General features: G+C 37.1%; 1 protein-coding gene and 1 pseudogene across 21 annotated transcripts in view; one reads left to right on the top strand and one right to left on the bottom strand.

Annotated features, from left to right (window-relative positions):
- ZNF644 (zinc finger protein 644) overlaps window positions 1–22,172 on the bottom strand; it is a 96,618-nt gene that overhangs the window by 32,187 nt on the left and 42,259 nt on the right. The window lies entirely within an intron of this gene.
- Window positions 16,719–20,662, top strand: LOC113889624 (annotated as a pseudogene).

Genomic DNA, 22,172 nt, shown 5'->3' with positions numbered 1-22,172 from the left:
TAATCAAAACTATCAGTACTGCTGATAGTTTTTTTTTTTAACTGCACTGTTATCTGAGGAAGATTATATGGAACACATACATATAAAAAACTGTTTGTATCAATAAACAGCAACACATTATTTCCCCAGTGCATAATTTGAATTACACAGTCTACAGTTCAAGGGATGTAGAAGGTTCTATAAAATAACATGGCTAAGAAAAGTCTCACAGAAAAGAGAGGGTTTTAGCTAAATTTTATACTGCGGTGCTGAGACAATCACTCTTTTGAGGCAGATCTGCCTCAGTTTGAAAAACAGCTCCACAGTGTTTAGCCTTCAGACAAAATTACTCCACTTACCTTCAACTTCATGTTGCTTTATCAATAAAATAAGTGTGAAACCTTCTGTAGGATTGTGAGGATTAAGTAAGACCATGTACATAAATCATGGCAGAAAATGAGGAACTAAAGAGCCTCTTGATGAAAGTGAAAAAGGAGAGTGAAAAAGTTGGCTTAAAGCTCAACATTCAGAAAACTGAGATCATGGCATCAGGTCCTATCACTTCATGGCAAACAGATGGGGAAACAGTGGAAACAGAGGCAGACTTTATTTTGGGGGGCTCCAAAATCAGTGCAGATGGTGACTGCAGCCATGAAATTAAAAGACGCTTACTCCTTGGAAGGAAAGTTATGACCAACCTAGATAGCATATTAAAAAGCAGAGACATTACTTTGCCAACAAAGGTCCGTCTAGTCAAGGCTATGGTTTTTCCAGTGGTCATGTATGGATGTGAGAGTTGGACTGTGAAGAAAGCTGAGTGCTGAAGAACTGATGCTTTTGAACTGCGGTGTTGGAGAAGACTCTTGAGAGTCCCTTGGACTGCAAGGAGGTCCAACCAGTCCATCCTAAAGGAGATCAGTCCTGGGTGTTCATTGGAAGGACTGATGCTGAAGCTGAAACTCCAATACTTTGGCCACCGCATGCGAAGAGGTGACTCATTGGAAAAGACCGTGATGCTGGGAGGGATTGGGGGCAGGAGGAGAAGGGGATGACAGAGGATGAGATGGCTGGATGGCATCACCGACTCGATGGACATGAGTTTGAGTAGACTCCGGGAGTTGGTGATGGACAGGGAGGCCTGGCGTGCTGTGATTCATGGATTCACAAAGAGTCAGACACGACTGAGCGACTGAACTGAATTGAACTAATGAGATTTAATCAGTAATCAACTTCCCCAAAAGAAAAAGTCTAAGATTAAATGCTTTCACTGGTAACTTCTATCATTTAGAGAATTAACATCGATATTTCACAAACTTTTACAAAAATAGAAGAGAGAATACATCTACTTACTCACATATTCTATGAGACCGGCTCTATCCAAAAACCAAAACCAGACAAAAATATCAAGTGAAAATGACAGACCCTTATGAAGACAGATGTAAGAAATCTACAACAAAATACTACCAAGCTGAATCCAACAGCACATTAAAAGGATTATAAAGGACATTTGCTCATTTCCTCTGCAAGAGTACAAAATAGCAACTAGCTGTTGAACAATTATCAAAAGGAGGATGATTGAGATCCACCAAAAAAAGACACCCTACATCCAAAGACAAGGAGAAGCTGCAACGAGATGGTAGAAGGGGCACAATCATGATAAAATGAAATCTATACCTGCAGGGTAGGCGACCCACAAACAGGAGAGCAATAGTACCAAAGAAGTTCTCCCACTGTTGTGAAGGTTCTGAGCCCACGTCTGGCTTCCCTGTCTGGGGATCCAGCAAAGTGACTAGGAATCCCCAGGGAATCTGACTTTGACGAGCAGCAGGATTTGATTGCAGGACTTACACAGGATGGGGGGAAACAGACACTTCACTCTAGGAGGGCACAAACAAAATCTTCTGTTCACCAGGATCCAAGGTTAAAGAGCAGTGTCTCCACAGAAGACTGAACCAGATCCAGCTGCTAGTGTTGGAGGATCTAATACAGAGGCATGAGTTGGCAGTGGTTTGCCACGGGGATGGGAGCACTGACAGTAACAATCCTGGGAGGTGCCCCTTGGCGTGAGCCCACCTGGAAGCCACCATTAGCCCTACCATGGATCCTGTAGACTCCAGGGCTAGGTCACATTAGGCCAAACAATTAATAAGGAGGTGGTGCAGTCTGGTTTTTCCAGTAGTTATGTATGGATGTGAGAGCTGGACTATAAAGAAAGCTGAGCGCCAAAGAATTGATGCTTTGGAACTGTGGTGTTGGAGAGACTCTTTAGAGTCACTTGGACAGCAAGGAGATCAAACCAGTCCATCCCAAAGGAAATCAGTCCTGAATATTCACCAGAAGGACTGATGCTGAAGCTGAAACTCCAATACTTTGGCCAACTGATGTGAAGAACCGACTCACTGGAAAAAAACTCTGATGCTGGCAAAGACTGAAGGCAGGAGAAGGGGACAATGGAGGATGAGATGGTTGGATGGCATCAACAACACGATGGACATGAGTTTGTGTAGGCTCCAGGAACTGGTGATGGACAAGGAAGCCTGGCGTGCTGCAGTCCATGGGGTCACAAAGAGTTGGACATGACTGAGAGACTGAACTGAACTGCAGTCCCTCTCCTCAGCAGACAACTGGATTAAAGTCTTACTAAGCATGGCCCTACCCACCAGAGCAAGCAAGACCCAGTTTTTCCCATGCCAGTCCCTCCCATCAGGAAGCTTGCACAAGCCTTATCCACCAGAGTGCAGACAGAAGAAACAAGAATTACAATCCTGCAGTTTCCAGAACAAATACCACAATCATAGAAAATTAATCAGAATGCAAAGGCAGAGGATTATATCTCAGAAGGAAGAAGATAGAATCCCAGAAAAACCACGAAGATGACTGTATATCATAATTGAGTGGAATTACTCCACAAATGCAAAGGTGGTTCAGTATAAGTGAAGTGATCAATGTTATATATTAATAGAAGGAATAAAACTAAACGATCAGCTCAACAGATGCAGAAAGATCACTTGACAAAATCCAACACTGTTTCATGATTAAAAACACTCAGCAAACTAGACTAGAAGTGAATTTCCTTAAAATGGTAAAAGGTATCCATGAAAAACTCACAGCTAACATACTCATCAATGGTGAAAGACAAAGTTTTCCTCCTAAGACAAGGCTGCCTGCTTTTACCATAGCTATTCAACATTGTACTAGAAGTTCTAGGCATACCAATTATGCAAGTAAAACAAGTAAAAGGCATCCTAATTGGAAAGAAGTAAAACCACCTATCTGCAGATGACATGATTCTATACACAGGAATGCCCTGGAGATGTTTGGTGTTCAGTTCCAGACCACTGCTTAAAAGGGAATATTGTAACAGAGAGAGACAAATTTTTGGTTTCCCAGTAAATATAAAAGTTATCATTACACTATATAGCTGGCCCTTGAACAACATGGGTTTGAACTGCACAGATTCACCTGCATGCAAATTTTTTTCAATAGTAAATACTACTATTTACTAGTAAATACTACAGTACTACATAATTCAAGGTTGGTTGAATCTGTAGAAGAGGAACCTTGGCTATGGAGGTCCAACTCTAAGTTATACTTGGATTTTCAACTGTGCAGATAATCAGCACACCAATCCCCTGGCTTTTCAAGAGTCAATTACAGTCGATTAAATGTAACACAGCATTATGTCTCAAAGAAAGCAATGAATATACCTTAATTAAAAAACACTATTGCTAAAAAAAAAAAAAAAGGTAATCATCATCTCAGCCTTTATCAAACTGTAACCTTTTTGCTGGTAGACGGTCTTGTCTCAGTGTTGATGGGGGCTGACTGATCAGAGAGGTGGCTGCTAAAGGCTGACGAAGCTTCAGCCTTTCATGAACCATTTCTTCCTTTCATGAACAATTTCTCTGTAGCATGCAATGTTATTGGATAGTTTGAAAATTCCAAAAATTACCAAAATGTAACAGAAACCTCAAATGAGCAAATGCTCTTGGTAAACTGGTGCCAAGAGACTTGCTCAACACAATGTTGCCACAAACCTTCAATTCATAAAAAAAAAACACAGTATCTGTAAACACAATAAAGCAAAATGTAATAAAACAAATTATGCCTGTATAGAAAGTCTAGATTACACACACAAATTTACTAGAGTTAACATGTTACAGAAATTCAGCAAACCTGCACATATAAGATAAACAAATATAAATCAATTGTGTTTCCCTATGCCAGCAATGTATGATCCAAAAAGGAAATTAAGAAAACAATACTATTTATAAAAGCATTCAAAGTAAAATATCTAGGAATAAATGTAACCAAGAAGGCGAAAGTCTTAATACATTGAAAAATTACAAAGTATTGCTGAAAGAAATTAAAGAAGCCCTAACCAAATGGAAAGCCATCCTATGTTCATGGACTAGGAAACAAAACATTGTTAATATGGCAATACTTTCCAAAGTCATCTACAGATTTAATGCAATCTCTATAAAAATTCTAATGGCTTTTCAAAATAGAAATAGATAAGCTGATCTTATAATTCATATTAAACTGTGAAGGGCCCTAAAGAGCAAAAACAATATTGAAAAAGAAATAAAGTAAGGGGACTCACAATAATTTTAAAATTTATTAACATAGCTAAAGTAATCAGCGTGGTACCGGAATAAGGGTAGACATAACAGACCAATGGAATACATTTGAGAATCCAGAAATAAGCCCAAACATCTGTGGCCAATCAATTCTTAACAAAGGTGGCAAGACCATTCAGGGAGAAAGAACAGTCTTTCAACATTTGGTCCTGAGAAAACTGGATGATCACATGTTAAAAAAAAAAAAAAAAATGAAGCTGAACCACTGCCTCATTTTGTGAACAAAAACTAAATCAAAACAGAACAACTATATAAACATAAGAACTAAAACTATTATGTTCTTAGAATAAGGCATAAGGTATGGATCTTTATGATGTTGTATTTGGCAATGGATTCTTAGATGTGACACCAAAAGCACAATGAACATATGAAAAAAAACAATAGGTAGTTTGGACTTCACCAAAACTTTTGTTGTGCAATGGATATTATCAAGATATATTTGATAAGGGTTTAATGTCCAGAGTATATAAACAGCTCAACAAGAGAAAGAAAAAAAACAATTTTTAAAATGGGCACAGGACTTTATACAGACATTCATCAAATGAAGATAAACAAATGGCCAATAAGACTAAGATGTTCACCATCTTGGTCATGAAGAAAACACAAATGAAAACCACAGTAAGATACCACTTCACACCCATAGGGCTTTCCTTGTAGCTAAGATGGCAAAGAATCTGCCTGCAATGCAAGAGACCCGGGTCCAATCACTGGGTTGGGAAGATCCCCTGGAAAAGGGAATGGCAACTCACACCAGTATTCTTGCCTGGAGAATCCCCTGGACAGACCATGGGGTTGCAAAGAGTCGGACATGACTGAGAGACACACACATTAGAATAGACAGCTTAATTAAAAAAAAAAAACAAACTAGAAAACAACAAGTGTTGATGTGAATGTGAAGAAAGAGAGACCTCATACACTGCTGGTGAGAAATGACACAGTGCACCTGTGGTGGAAAACCATCTGGGTTCTTAAAAAAAGGTAACACAGAATTACCACATAACCCAGCTATTCAACTCCAAGATATATCCAGGAGAAGTGAAATTTACATACACAGAAAATTGTACATGCACGTTTATAGCATCACTATTCATAACAGTCAAAAAAAGAAACAAAGTGCATGCTACAACTTGGATGAACCCTGAAAATATGTTAAGTGAAATAAGCCAGACATCAAGAATCATTCTATGATTCCTTTCACTTGAAATAGTGAGAATAGGCAAATCCATAGAGACAGAAAGTAAAGAGTACATGGTGATACTGGAAGGAGAGAATTGGAAATGATTACTTAATGACTACAGGGTGTTGAAACACCTTTAAAATGAGAGAGCTGGTGATTGCATAACACTGTGAATATACTAAATACCACTGAATTGTGCACTTAAAATGATTAATTGTATGTTATGTAAATTTCACCTGAATTTAAAAAAAGATAGCAGTCATAATCAGAGAAGGCAATGGCGACCCACTCCAGTACTCTTGCCTGGAAAATCCCATGGATGGAGGAGCCTGGTAGGCTGCAGACATTGGGGTCGCGAAGAGTTGGACATGACTGAAGCGACTTAGCAGCAGCAGCAGTCATAATATGTGCCCATGTTCTGACAAGATCTAATTTAGAGCAAACTTCTATTTCCTTGAGTGAGTGAGTGAGTGAAGTTGCTCAGTCGTGTCCGACTCTTTGCAACCCCATGGACTGTAGCCCGCCAGGCTCCTCTGTCCATGGGATTCTCCAGGCAAGAACACTGGGGTGGGTTGCCATTTCCTTCTCCAGGGGATCTTCCCAACCCAGGGATCGAACCCAGGTCTCCTGCATTGCAGGCAGACGCTTTATCCTCTGAGCCACCAAATTACCCACCCAAAGTCCAAACCTATAATAGTTTCTAATACCCTCTTAAAAAGACAGCCCAAAATTCCCTTTAGTATGAGGAATCTCTCACTTCAACAAACAAAAACCATGTTCAACTACAGGTTTTCTTTGCTAGTCCTTTTGGTTGGAAGGTATTGATGAGATGAGCAACTAATTTCTCAATAGAAATAACAGAAGCCAGAACATAAAGGAATAATAGCCTAGTTAAAAGAAAATAATGACCAACCTAGCATTCTGCTGCTGCTGCTAAGTTGCTTCAGTCGTGTCCGACTCTGTGTGACCCCATAGACGGCAGCCCACCAGGCTGCCCCATCCCTGGGATTCCCCAGGCAAGAACACTGGAGTGGGTTACCATTTCCTTCTCCAATGCATGAAAGTGAAAAGTACAAGTGAAGTTGCTCAGTCCTGTCCGACTCTTCGCCACCCCATGGACTGCAGCCTACCAGGCTCCTCCATCCATGGGATTTCCCAGGCAAGAGTACTGGAGTGGGTGCCACTGCCTTCTCCGAACCTAGCATTCTAACCAGCAAGAAAAATGTATCATTCAAAAGTGAAAGTGAAATACAGAACATGACCAGAAAGCAAAAACAAGAATTTCCCAGCACAAATCTACATCAAAGTATATACTAAAGAGAGTTGTTCAAAAAGGGGAAATGACTGCAGACAGGTAAATCTAAACTAGATTTAAAAGCTAAAATCTAAAATGATTCGGTCTCATGTGCTTAAAATATATATGGAGTTGAACACAGATGAATATCATAGCAAACAAATAGGTCAAGGATGCATGTTGCAATCTCTAAGGCAGCAGCTCCCAAAAGCATGCTCTGTGGACCCCTGGGTATCCCTTTCAGGAGATTCTCAAAATCATAACTATTTTCATAATATTAAAGACCTTATTTTACTTTTTCACTCTCATTCTCCCACGGGTGTACAACAGTTTCCCAGAGTCTATATATGATAGACTTCTGATAACCCAACAGATTAAAGCAGAAGCAGGTATGAAAATCCAGCTGTCATTCATTAAGCTAGACAGGAAAGCAATTTGAAATAAAAAAATGTACCTTTCTCACTAAATTTTATTTTAGAATGTGTATTTTTCACAAAATTGTATTATTTATGTTAGCATTTAAAGGGACATTCTTACTCTCCAAAACAAACCATTACCTGGCCCTAAATGTTAACTGTACTGAAGTTGAGAAACACTGATACAACCACATTAAAAAAATTTTTTTTAGAGTTTAAATGGATCTTAAGAACACAGTGTTTGAGATTCAATGACCTAAATAAATGAAAGAATAATATGACATTCATGGACTGGAAGATTTAGTAACATAAAGATGCCAACTCTTTCTCAATTCAATTTCTATAAAACTGATTATGTGACAGCAAAAATTATATGGAACTGCAATGAGCCAAGAAGAACAAGGTAGGAAAACTTGCCTTACTGAACATAAAGACTTGTTATAATACTATGTAAATTAAAACAGCATAGCTTTGGTGCAAGGGTAGATAAAGTAGACCAATGGAAAATGAAAAAAGAGCCCAGAAACAGACTTATACACATATGGTCATTTGATACACGAGAAAGGTAGTATTGCAGAGCAGCTGGGAAACAATCTTTTCAACAAATGGTGCTGCATAAAATACATATCCCATAAGAAAAAAAGAAAAAGTGACCTCTATACCTCATATAATACCCAGAATAAATTCCAAGTATCAGATAAATCTAAGTGCATCATAAACAATATACAAAATAATATACAATAATCAGTTCTAGGTAGAAAGTAGAAAGCAAAATAATCAAGCCTCTAGGACAATGTCCCTCAACCTCAGGACTAGTGACACTGGGGTTAAGTTAACTGTGGTGTGCATTGTAGAATATATAGCATTCTGAGGATTGCAGAATGTTTAGTAGCCGACCCACTAGACGCCTGGAGTACTCCACCCACCCAGCTGTGAAAACTAAGGTCTCTGAACACAGCCAAATGTCCTACCCAGGGCATGGAAGGTGTGGGATGAGGGTGAGGGGAATTGTCTCTATTGAGAACCAGTTCTAGAAGATAACATAAGATAATATCTTCATATTCTTGGAGCAGAGAAAGGCATCTTAATTAGACACAAGGAGCAGTGACTATACATGAAGACAATGATAAAGTGGACTATATTAAAATTAAGACCTTCCTTTCATTAAAAGGTAACATTAAGAGGGTGAAAATCAGGAAAATAGATATATCTTTCTAACAAAGGATTTATACCTAGCATATTAAAAAAAAAAAAAAAAAACCTCCTAAAAACAGAAGGAAAAGAACAGAAAGTCCAACAGGAAAAAAAGGCACTCATAGAATATGTAACTCATATAAATCAGTAATGTAGAGAACTCAATAGTAACAATAATAAAAAGGAAGATATTCAAGCAGCCAATAAATTTAAGAAAAAGTACTCAATCTCATTTAGAATCACAGAAATCTATCCTACAAAAGAACTAAAATTAAAGAGGCTATTAATGCTAAGTGTTGGTGAGACTACAGAGAAATAGGAACCTTCATATTCTGTTGATGGGATAGGTAGGAACAATGACTCTGAAAACAACTCTTTTTTTATCTCCTAAATTTGAACATATATACACAAATGACCCAGCTATTCTACTGGGTATATACTACTGGTACATACCCCACATAAATGTTGCATATGTACCCCAAGAAACATTTGTAAGAATGTTCATGACGGCATTATCTAACCCAAATGTCCAACAGTAAAAAAGATGGTGATTGAATAGTATGAGGGAGCTATAGCCATATATATCTGATAACATACATGAATCTCCCAAACATAACAGAATCAAAATAATACTATATAATTCTGTTTTTATAAAACTCCAAAAACAGATTTTAAAAAAGTTATATTTTTTGAAGCCAGGTAGTGGTTACTCCAAGAAATAGGAAAGGGAGAGTGCTTGGGAAAGGAAGCATAGGAGGCTGCTGGCAGTATTCAATTTCTTGAATCTATGGTGGTCATAGTGTTTACTTTGTGATGATTCATTCAGCTGTAAACTTTGTACAGTTTCCTTTATGTATTACATTTCAATTTTAAAAAAGACATGGAGTGTGGGGAGGAATTCCCTGGCAGTCCAGTGGTTGAGACCTGGCACATTCACTGAGAGGGGCAGGGGTTGATCCCTAGTCAGGGAACTAAGATCTAGCAAGCCGCACAGTGTGGCCAAAAAATAAAAGATGTGGGGCATTATCTTTTATATGCTGTACATGCAACCCACAAAACAAATTACACAAATATTTCAGCTATTACAGTACTACATATCAATTATTTAAGAGTAAAAATCATTTCTGGAGACATCATAAACTTCTACATCTTACACTTCAAGATCCTTTGCCTAATTTAATAAAACAAATAAAATATATTAAAAAGGACTGCATGAGTTTTTAGTATGTTGCAGGAAGACAAAGTATATTTAAGTTTGTTTTCCTGTATGTGTCATTTATTTTGATCACCTAAAAAAATCTAATTTCTTAGCTTACATATGACAAAATAAAATACATGTCTTGGAAAATATTAATATTAAAGGAAAGTTGAAGATGTTTGTTTTTCTAATATTAAAAATATATTTTTATAACATTTAAACACATGGAGGTTTAAGGCAGAATATAAATAATGCTTGAGCAAAAGGAGGTTTCTATCAAAAATTTGCATGCTTCCCTCACCATCAAACTAAGACTTGGGTTGTTTTTATATTCCATGCAACATTTTAATAAAATGAAGTTTTACAACATCAATTATTATTTTATTTACAAAATAAGAATTAAACATTTATAATATTAAGTTGCTTAGTATCAAATAGAGCCCCTCTGAATTTAATCATTTAAGTGGAACTGCATACAGCACACAATCTGATTCAATTTTAAGCCAAGTAGTGCCACCAAGTGGTAGCAAATTCTTTTTTCAAAACACCACTCCGAAGCAATAGAAAATGTTATACTGGAATATAATACTGGTATGGAAAAATCAATCTTAATAAAGTAAATAAGACTGTGAAATACCTTAGTATAAAAGTTTAAAAACACAACAGGTCAATCTTTTAAGAAAAAAGTTATATGTATTACTGCAATGGTCTTACACTTTCAAACTTGTATTCTTCACAGAAAGCAAGGAACTGTGAATATAGGGCTGCAGACTTCCCTTGTTGTTGCTTCTTAAAAATTCTTATTGAAGTAGAGTTGATTTATAATGTTGTGTTAGTTTCAGGTGTATGTTGCTTGTTTTTTAATTCCATAATTTTTGAGAGACTTATATTGCCCTAGAAACTAATGAAAACACACACAGTAAAAGACCTGAAGGTTTCATCATCTGCTACCCTGTGATTCTGGACTTTCAGTCCAAACTCCCTCGCCTCCAGGTAAGGGAGTCGGGGCTGAAAGATGGATCCAAAATAATGGTGAATGATTTAATCAATCATGCCTATGTGATGCAGATTCCGTAAATACCCAAAAGGATGAGGCAGAGAGAGCTCCTGGGCTGTTGAACACATAGAGGTGCTGAGAGCAGAGCACCTGAAGCATGGAAGCTCTGTGCCCCTTTCCCACATACCTTACTCTATGCATCTTTTCCATCTGTTTGTTTCTGAGTTGTATCCTTTTATAATAATCTGGTAATCTAGAGAGTAAACAGATTTCCTAAATTCTGTGAGCCACTTTAACAAATTAATTGAAACCCAAGGAGGGGGTCATGAGAAGCTCTGATTTAGAGCCAGTTGGCTAGAAGAACAGGTAAAAACCTGGACTTGCAACTAGCATCTGAAGTCCAAGGACAGAATCGTGATAACCTCCAATCTGTAACTAAACAGGCTGCAGCACAGATGCCAACCTGGGCTTGCACCTGGCCTCTGAAGCATATGTGTGTGTGTGTGATCTCTGGGTAAATAGTGTCAGGACTGAACTGAATCGTAGAACAATAACTGGTGTCTGGAGAAATGCTCGGTGGTGTGGGGAAACCCCCTCCTCACACACTGGAATTAAGTTCAGAACTTTAATAATACTATTTTAATTTCATGAACTATTACTAGCAAAAGAAATAACTAAATTTTAGTATAAAGTTAATGTTTAAAATATCAAAGTGATAAGTGTTATGTAGTTCTTGTCCAACCCAATAATAATGCACTTAGTCCTAGACCACATCTCCTAAATGCTCTCCCTTTTCTCACTGTACCTCACCTACACTGGCCTTCTTGTTATTCCTTGACCAGGCCCAACATACTTTGCACTTAGCACTTAATGTTCTCTGCCTGAAGTTCTTCCTCCAAATGTATGTGTAAATCCATTTCTTCAGTTCCGGTCATCTCCTTCTCAGTTCTTAGATCCATCCTTAATAACACAGCACTCTTAGTCACTCTTTATCCCCTTATCTAATTTTACTTTTCTTCACAATACTTGGGGCTTTCCTGATAGATCAGTTGGTAAAGAATCCTCCTGCAATGCAGGAGACCCCGGTTTGATTCCTGGGCTGCCCATTCCAGTATTCTTGGGCTTCCCTTGTGGCTCGTAAAGAATCCGGCTGCAATGTGGGAGACCTGGGTTTGATCCCTGGGTTGGAAAGAGCCCCTGGAGAAGGGAAAGGCTACCCACTCTAGTATTCTGGCCTGGAGAATTCCAGAGACTGTATAGTCCATGGGGTCACACAGTCGGCCACGACTGAGCGACTTTCACTTCATACTTCTTCATACATACGTCACAATACTTACAAATACCTGAAAGATTATATAGTTATTTGACCATCTGTTTCCTCTTCCCCACTGAGGGTACAGGCTAATGTTTTGTTCACTTAATACACCCCTGGCATCTAAAACAGTCCTTGAAGTGACTACTTTGTGGTCTACCATAAGCAGAATTTTACAAAATTAATGCATCTGTGCCTTCTAATTGGACTTGTTGGTTCATTTCTAACCAATTCTTCACACATATAGGCAAAATGATCTTTTCAAGCTTCTTACTCTTCTGTGGAACATGTCATTTTCCTCTCTACCAGGACATAGTCCCAAATCTTTAACAGCTAAAATGGCTACACTGGGTCCTGCCTACGTTTCCAGTTTTGTCACACATTTTCCTCGTAACAGTTCTTAGGGATTCAACCACACTGGCCCTCTCAAATTTCCCAATATCTTCCTTCTCATCACAGGACCTCTGCAGATGCAGTTTCTTTGGTCTTGAATTCTCTGCTCTCCCCCACCAAGCATGCTTTCACATAAATTTAATTAACTTTAGCTCATAATCTTCTTTCAGATCAAAGCTCTAAATATCACTTACTCTAGGAAGTTTTCCTCAAACACTCTATATGTCAAGTTCCTTTATCATATGCTTTTGAAGAACTGATCCTTTCAGAGCACTAATGTCTTTCAAATATTCTATTGATTATGGTATAGCACCCACTGAACTGAGGCAAGAGAATGTGCATCATGCCTTCTGCTATATATGCTGTGTTTTTAAACATTGAGAAGGTGCGTGAATACTGATAAAGGGGTACAGACAAAGCAAGCTAACTATAAGTGAACAATAAAGTCAGCAATCAACCAATTTTGGAAATTAAAGCAAATTTTCTTTTTATTAACTTCAATTGTCTTCTCTAGTCATATTGCATGTGTCTAGGTAGACTCTCCCTGGTCATCACTGTGTACACAAAAGATAAAAAGCTTACTGAATATTTCTACTAACAATTCTACCGTTTCAATTAAACATGAATAATATAAATCTCCACAACATATACTGCCCTATCATTAGCTTTCAGGTGCCTAAATAGTAACTATCTCTGGATTGAATTGTATAAATTTGGCATATAGTACAAACATTTACTGTTTCCTTATGACAATATCATAAATGGTAATAGGGCAAAATGCACTTTTAAAACAAATTTATATCATAAATGATATAAAAGACTACAACTCTCTCCCAGATTAAAGTACTTTGTTCTAAGTCCTTTAATATACCTCTCAGATGACACAGGTGCATACCTATCTACCTCAGATAACTGCAAGGTACCTATCTGACTTGATGCCTTACATCTTTTTATTACACTCTAAGAGAATGGTTAAAAATTCATTTAAAAAATCCAAGTAATTTCACTTAACTCTTTAATTCAGTTATAAAAGAGAACATTTGGAACTTACTGTTATAGACTAAATTACATCTCCACTCCACCTTCCTCTGTCATATACTGGAAGCCTTAAGCCCCAATATCTCAGAATTTAGCCATATTTGGAGACAAGACCTTTAAAGAGGTAAGTAAGTTTAAAAGAGGTAACAAGGGTAGCCCTTAATTTAATCTGGTGGTGTCTTTATGAAGAAAGATTAGGACGCACAGAAAGACATCAAAAATGTACTGGACACAGGAAAACAAAAAGGAATCCCTAAAAAACTGTTCTTATGTAAACCATAAGGCAAGGGAAGAAAGAATAACAACAACCTGAGAAAACATATCAAAAATTACTTCACATGTAAATAATCTATCAGTCAAAAGAAAAGAAAATGACAGATTAAAAGAACCACAACACTACTATATGCAGCTTATAAGAAACTCATTTCAAATTCAATGACATAAGTAGGCTGAAAATATGCCATGCGAACATTAATAGCTGGTAAAATAGTATCAGAACAAAGAAAATTACCAGTGATCAAGAAAACACTAAATAATAATAAAAGGATCCACCAGGAAGACAATGATCCTAAATGTGTATATACCAAACAACAGAACCTTGAAATACACTAAACAAAAACTGATAGGCAGGAAAAGGACAATCCGTAATTGTTGTAGAGACTTTTAACACTCTTCTCCCACAACTGATACAACCGCTAAAAAGAAAATCAGCAAGAATAAAAAAACTCTGAACACAATCAACAAGTAGGATCTAACTGACACACTTAAAACACTACCAAGCAACAGAGAAATACATATTTTATCCAAGTGGCTATAAACCATTTATGAAAATAGACAATATCTTCAGCAATAAAATAAACCTGAACAAATTTAAGACTGGTAATCAAACTAGAAATTGGTTCTAGAAAAATAAAAGGAAAATCCCAAATAACTGAAAACTAAACAAAATACTTCTAAATAATCCATGGCTCAAAAATTCTCAAAAAAAATTTTTAAAAGGAGAACTTAATGAGAATAGAACTTGCCAAAATATGAGATGCAGCTAAAGCAATGCTGAAAGAGATATTTAAATTTATACCATGAACTGACAAATTTTAAAAGAAAAAGGACAGAAATATAAATCCAAAGCAAGCAAAAAGAAGGAAACAATAAATATAACAGCAGAAATAAATGAAACTGAAAACAGAAAAATCACTGAAACAAAAAGCTAGTTATACGAAAAAAATCAATAAAATTAACAAATTTCCAGCAAGAATGATGAAGATTTTTAAAAAACAAAAATGATCAATTTAATAATGAAACAGGAGATAACACCATATACCCTACAGACACTATAACAATTAATAAGGGCATACCAGCATATTAAAAAGCAGAGACATTACTTTGTCAACAAAGGTCCATCTAGTCAAGGCTATGGTTTTTCCAGTTGTCATGTACGGATGTGAGAGTTGGACTATGAAGAGGGCTGAGCACAGAAGAATTGGTGCTTTTGAACTGTGGTGTTGGAGAAGACTCTTGAGAGTCCCTTGGACTGCAAGGAGATCCAACCAGTCCATCCTAAAGGAGACCAGTCCTGGGTGTTCATTGAAAGGACTGATGTTGAAGCTGAAACTCCAATACTTTGGCCACCTGATGCGAAGAGCTGACTCATTTGAAAAGACCCTGATGCTGGGAAAGATTGAAGGCAGGAGGAGAAGGGGACGACAGAGGATGAGATGGTTGGATGGCATCACCGACTCAATGGACATGTGTTTGGGTGGACTCCGGGGGTTGGTGACGGACAGGGAGGCCTGGAGTGCTGCGGTTCATGGGGTGGCAAAGAGTCAAACATGACTGAATGACTGAACTGAAATGATGAAGAACTTTACAAAATTAACTTTAACAATTTGATGAAATAAGTCTATTATCTTGAAAAAACAACATACCATAACTCATTCAATATGAAATTAATTTTAAATAGCCCAATAGCTATTAAGGGCATTGCATTTAAACTGTAAAACTCCCCAAAAAGAAACCTCTAGGCCAAGAAGATTTCACTGGAGACTTCCAAACTGGAAAATTAGTTTAAATAACACTAGAGACTTCCAAATTGGAAATTTATTTTAAATAACATGAGCATATCAACTGAAAACCTGACACTCATTCATGGTAAGAATTTTCAGCAGGTGGAATAAAGGGAAACTACTTCAATTTGAAAAAGAGCATCTAAGAACACCTACAGCTAACATATATTTAATGGTACAAAGCCTGAAGGCTTTCCTTCTAAAATCTTCTAAACCAAGAATGTCCAATCTTACCACTCTAATTCTACATATCTACTGGAGTTCTAACCACTGCAAAAAGGCAAGAAAAGGAAACAAAAGCATATACATTGGAAAGGAAAAAATAAAACTGTCCCTATTTGCACGTAACACCTCAATGCCTACACAAAAAATTTCAAGAAGTAGACAAAAAAAACTTGTGGAACTAAGAAGTGAGAATAGTGAGGTCACAGAATACAAGATTAAACACACACAAATCAATTGCAGGGTGTTAGTTAAAATGGAGTGATGGCTAATTTTACGTCAACTTGGCTGGGCCATAGTGTCCAAATATGTGGTCAAACATCATTCAGGAAACTTCAGTGAAGGTTTTATATATGAAATTCACATTTAAATTGCTATACTCTGAACAGATTATCTTCCATAATATGAGTGTTTCTCATCTAATCAGGTGAAGGCCTGGATAGAATGAAAAACTGACTTCCCTTGGGCACTAGGGAATTCTACAGCACACGGCCTTTAGACTTGAGCTCCAACATCTGCTCTTTCCCAAGTCTTTAGCCTGAAAGTCTTCAGATGTGAATCGTAACATTAGCGCTTCCCTGGGTGTCCAGCCTGCTAGCCTACCTTATAGACTTTGGACTTCCAGCCTCATTTTCAAATGAGCTAATTTCTTGAAATAAATCTCTTTCCATACACACACACACACACGCAGACTCTCTCTCTCTCTCTCCTGGTTCTGTTTCTCTGGAGAACTCTGATGAATACAGTAAGGAAATTCAACTCTGACAAATACAGTAAAGCAATTCAAGGGCCTGTCCTTTCAAAGAAAGATCAGAAGGAAAAATAAAATAAAATAAAAAACCCAAACTGTCAGAAACAACTTTTTCCAAGCTCTGGAAAACAGTAAATGGACTGAAGCAACAAAGTGAATGCTGAATCAAGAAAAACCAATTTTAAAATGGTAGGAGATGGAGAAGGAAATGGCAAACCACTCCAGTATTCTTGCCTGGAAAATTCCATAGACAGAGGAGCCTGGTGGGTTACAGTCCATGGGGTCGCAGAGTCGGACACAACTGAGCTCACAAGCACAGATGGAGCATATCTGATACTGTAAGTTAGCTCTATGAACTTGCAGTACATCCTCTTCTAGCTCAGAGACATATCCAGAATTCTATTCTGTTAAAAAAAAAACAATGCTCCCAAATATCTATCTTTAGGATGACAAAGATAAAATAATGGCTCCTCAAACTCAACTGATCAATTGATTTTTAAATTAGGATTTTAATTTAAAATTAAAATCAATTATAAATTTAAAATTGAGAATAAAAATGACTTTAAAAAATGGTAGGAGAGCTTTGTGACATTTAAACTTAGCTTAGCTCAAACCTCTTGCACAGCTAAAGTCAAAAAGACATTACTCAGCATTACTGTTCTGAGGACCTGGTTCTCCAAAGAACAGAGCAGACCTTGTTCCAAAAGAGTATGTATATTTGCTTTGGCCAGTCCAAGGGTTGGATAAAAGACTGAGGAAATGTCCATCTTTGTTTCATCTAACTCAAAAATGCCTCAAAACAGAAAAGCAGCAAATCACAGGATGTTAGAAAGATTGGGAGGAAAAGCTGAAAAGAAATACATTGGTGAAGAGGGCTGTGAAAAGTCTGTGTATAAAGCTGGGAATCCAGAAACTCATGCCAATGCCTAGAGCAGAATGCCAGTTCAGAAAAGACCTGAAAAAACCCTAAGCTTCCACCTCTAGCTAGTCTTCAAGTTCAATGGGAACAAGAAGTGAAGGCTAATGCAGAGTTATAAGTAACCTGGCTAAGAACTGTAGAAGTATCTAAAAATAAAGTCAATCTGCAATGACTAGAAAAAGTTTTATCTTCTTACATTTTTTTCTCTATTTTATTTTTTTCTCTTTTCTTGGTTCCAGGCATTTTAAGGAAATTTTTGCTGGACCAGCAGGTGACCACAAACTAAAGGAACAGTGACTTCAGAGACACATGACAAAAATACAGTTAAAAATTTTAGAGAAACGATATAAATCAAATTAAACAACAACAAGAAGCCATGAGAGTAAGGAACCTGATTTCTAGAGCTACAACATTATGTTATTTCAAAAGTCCAACTTTCAAGAAAAAAATTACAAGGCATGTTAAAGAAACGAGAAAGTATGTCCCATTCAGAGGGAAAAAAAATCAATAGCAATTGTTTATGAAGGAACTTATTGGACAAAGTTTTTAAATTGGCAGTTGTAAACATGCTCAAAAAGATCAAAGAAATCATGGTGAAAGAACTAAAGGAAACCAGAACAGTGTGTCAATACAGAAAATATCAATAAAGAGAAATAAATAAAATACTTATAAAAAGGAACTAAACAGGAAGTGCACTCGGCAGTCCTGTGGATCTGTCTCATTTTAACAGTGCTTGGACAGAGCAGACCCAGGGATGCTCCTGTGCTCCAGCCTCTGACCACCCTCTAACCACTTTTCCATGTGTAACCTTCAGAAGCTGTCCACAATCACCATGACCAGCCACCATTTTTTGAGCTTAACGCCTTATCACCAATCAACCATGAGTTCCCAGATTCATCAGAATTATTTCACTGCGGTGGAGTCTGCCTTCAACTGCCTGGTCAACATGCATCTGTGAGCCTCCTACAATTACCTCTCTGGGCTTCTATTTCGACTAAGAGGATATGGCTCTGAAGGGTGTGGGCCACATTTTTCACAAATTGGCCAAGGAGAAGTGGGAGTTCATGGAGCATCTCTTGAAAAGGTAAAACCAGCATGGCAGTTTCACCCTCTTTCTGGACTTGCAGAAGCCATTTCCAGATAAGTAGGGTAAAACCCAGGGCACTATGGAAGCCACACTTCTCATAGAAAAGAACCTGAACTAGGCCCTTTTGTATCTACGTGGCCTGGGTTCTGCCCGCACAAACCCCCACATCTGTGACCTCCTGGAGAACCACTCCCTAGATGAGGAGGTGAAACTCATCAAGAAGATAGGTGACCCCTTGACCAACCTCTGCAGGCTGGCTGGTCCCCAGGCTGGGTTGGGTGAATATCTCTTTGAAAGGCTCACTCTCAAGCATGACTAGAAGCCTCTACAGCCCAGTGGCCTCTGAGGAGTTTCCCTCATATCAGGGCTGCCTGAAGGCCGTCTCTGCAGCCATTAGGCAACATTTTAACACCCTGGAGCCCTCTCAAGCCTTGGACCAAATGGAAACAATAAAGCTTTTTGCAGGGGGGGGGGGGACTAAACCAAAATTCTAGGGCTAAACAATGATTAAATTGAAAAATTCACTAGTGGGCTTTCAAAAGTAGATTTGAGCAAGCAGAATAAACATTCAGTGAATGTGAAAGTAGGTCAACTGAAATTATGCAGTCTGAGAAGTAGAAAAAAGAATAAAGAGAAATGAACTGCAGTTAAGAGACCCATGGACACTGCCAAGTATATCAACACATTTATAATGAGAGACAAAGAAGTAGATGAGACAAGAGGCAGAAAGAATATTTCAAAAATTAATGGCCATAAACATACAAAACCTGAGAAGCAATGAATTTAATCAAACAATAAACTCAACAAAATCCAAACAGGATAAATACAGAGATCTAGACAAAGTCATATTAACATAATACTGTCAAAATCCAAAGACAAGGAATGAATAATAAAAGCAGCATGGAGAGGCAGGGGTCATATACAAGAGGCCTATATTAAGATTAGAAGGTAATTCCTCATCAGAAACTATGGAAGCCAGAAAGCAATGACATGATATTTACAAAGTGCTGAAAGAAAATACTTGTCAATCAAGAATTCTATCCCTAGCAAAATTATACTTCAAAATTGAAAGAGGAAGTAAGACAGTTCAAGATTAAAAGCTGAGAAAGTTCATCACTGTTAGATCTACCCTATGAGATATGTTAAAGGGAGTCTTACTTAACTTCTGGATTAAGAATGTCACACACAAACACTAATTGATTATTCAACAAACATTTATTGAGTTCCTCTGTGCTAAGAGCTGCTACAGATGGTGAGTATACAATGGTGAACGAAGTAGGCAAAGTCCTACTGTGACATATACTTTTTTCCTTAACAATTTGTTGAATCACAATTAACCTAAAGACTTCATGACCATTTTAACCTGAACTGTTACACAGGCAGGAAAATACTTACATTATCAAATATCAGAATTCACATTTATATATTAGACACTATTAATGGAAACCCAAGATTCAACATGTTTAATATATCCTTAGGCTGTTCAAGTATCTTTGGTAAGACTATTGCAATCAACAGTATGATTAATTGTTCATTAATGATATTAAATCTTGTTTAATTAAGAATAAGCACAGATCAGAATCTCTAATAAAAAATCTCTAATAAAAATACAGAGCAAGTCATTTTCAAAAAATTTTAGGTCAACTGAAATATTTCATATACAAAGATGCTTTGCAGAGCTATCTTACAAAGAGATATCAAAATAAAAAATTAATTTGTGAAATATTATGAAAATTTAATGCTGATGACTCTCAGATCTCTTTAAGTTACAGGCCACTTGTAACTAACTGCCACATGACATTTCCACTCAAATGTCTTGAGCTACTTAATGCTCTTCAGGCTCAATATAGCTAAAATTTCACTCTTGTTCTTTATAAACCTGCTTCGTCTCCACAGTTCCTATCTGTGAATATTGTACTACTGCCAGGCCAGAAACATAGATACTATCCTCAACTCTTTCCTTACTCTCCTACCACCAAAATTTCATTACAACTAAACACCAAAGTTGACTTATTTTCTCCTCTAAATCTCTCTCAAATCGAATTACATCTTTTCCATTACCACCACTCTAAAGACAGGCCAGCAGTCTCCCCCTGCAAACTGGTCATTCTGATTCCAATCTAGTTTCTTCACTAATTTGTTCTCCATTTTAATTCTCCATATTTCAAAAACCCAGATCTGACCACAGCACTTCCTCATACTTAAACTCCTTGAATAGGAGTCTGCTAATCCAAATTCCTTAAAGTGATTTGTAATACCCTCAATAAAATAGCTCATGTGACGCATATATGAAAAAATGTCCACGATGTATCGGTAAACAGTCAGAAAACAATGCAGAATACATACCAGCCATTTTTAGTATGGGGAGTATGGTGCTGAATGACAGGAGAGTTTAACTTCTTATTTTAAGCATTGCTCTACTATCTGTTCACACATATAAGCAAATGTGGCTTTTATATACAAAATAAAGCTCTGAAAATACTAAATGTTACTTGCAATTTATCTGGAAAAGGTCTGATGTATATTATGCAATCTTATTTAGAATGAGAAACAATTTTATTAATTAAAAAGTTTTCTTTTCCACAGTACAACAATGGGAAGCACATCTACAGTGCTACTAAAGAAAGGAAGCACAGAAAGGTTAGTAACAGAAATAAAGCTAATATAAGACATTCATAAAGAACTTTAAATCTATGGATTCAAGAATTATGCAAAATGAAAAAGCTTAGCACTATCTGACTGTGTTAAATATTGAAGTACAAAATGAAAAGGAAGAGTCTGAACCTGAGGTATACCTATCAGCCTCTGAGAAGAAAAGCTGGTCTAATACCTCTAGAGACACATAAATCAAGCAATCTCAAGAGTAAACTTTTATCAATAACAAAACTAAACATACTTCACATCCAGGGTGAAATAAAAGAAACAGCCAAGGTTCTACATTCAATAAGAATCTGTGTCTAAGAAAAATTCTTACAGGTAAGAAGACAGAAGGAACAGCATGAGATGGGGTCAATGCCCAACCCTGTGTTCAAGCTTAATGGCAGAAGCTGCAGAAAGAGAAAGCAACAAATTGATCCCAGTGGGGGAGAACCTCTCCTTCCTTTGGACTTGCTAGAAGGCAATGAAGCTTCAGGCATAATAACCCCCCAGGTGACTATGATAGCCAACCCAACTAGCCCAATTTCAAACCTCAATTAAGAAAACTAATGCAAAATGCTTTAAATTTTTTTACAGTTTTATTTAAGAAAATAAAATGTTTATATAAATTACCAAATATAATGATAAGACAAAATCTTTAAAAATACTTCTCAGCAAATAACAAGCTTCCTAAGCCACAGGAATCAATAATGTTATTACAATTCCAGACTATGATTCAATTTTTTTCCTCCTCTCCAGTAGTTTTTTACCCTCAGGAACATGAGGAAAACTTTTCTTCACTTCTTAAAGATGTGATCAGGATTTCTAATCTTCTATTTGTATTAGTCTATCTAG

This window comes from Bos indicus x Bos taurus, chromosome 3 (assembly GCF_003369695.1).
Source record: "Bos indicus x Bos taurus breed Angus x Brahman F1 hybrid chromosome 3, Bos_hybrid_MaternalHap_v2.0, whole genome shotgun sequence".
NCBI classification, from domain to species: Eukaryota; Metazoa; Chordata; class Mammalia; order Artiodactyla; family Bovidae; genus Bos; species Bos indicus x Bos taurus.
Note: the sequence above shows the minus strand (reverse complement) of the source record. Positions and strands in the feature narration are given on the sequence as shown.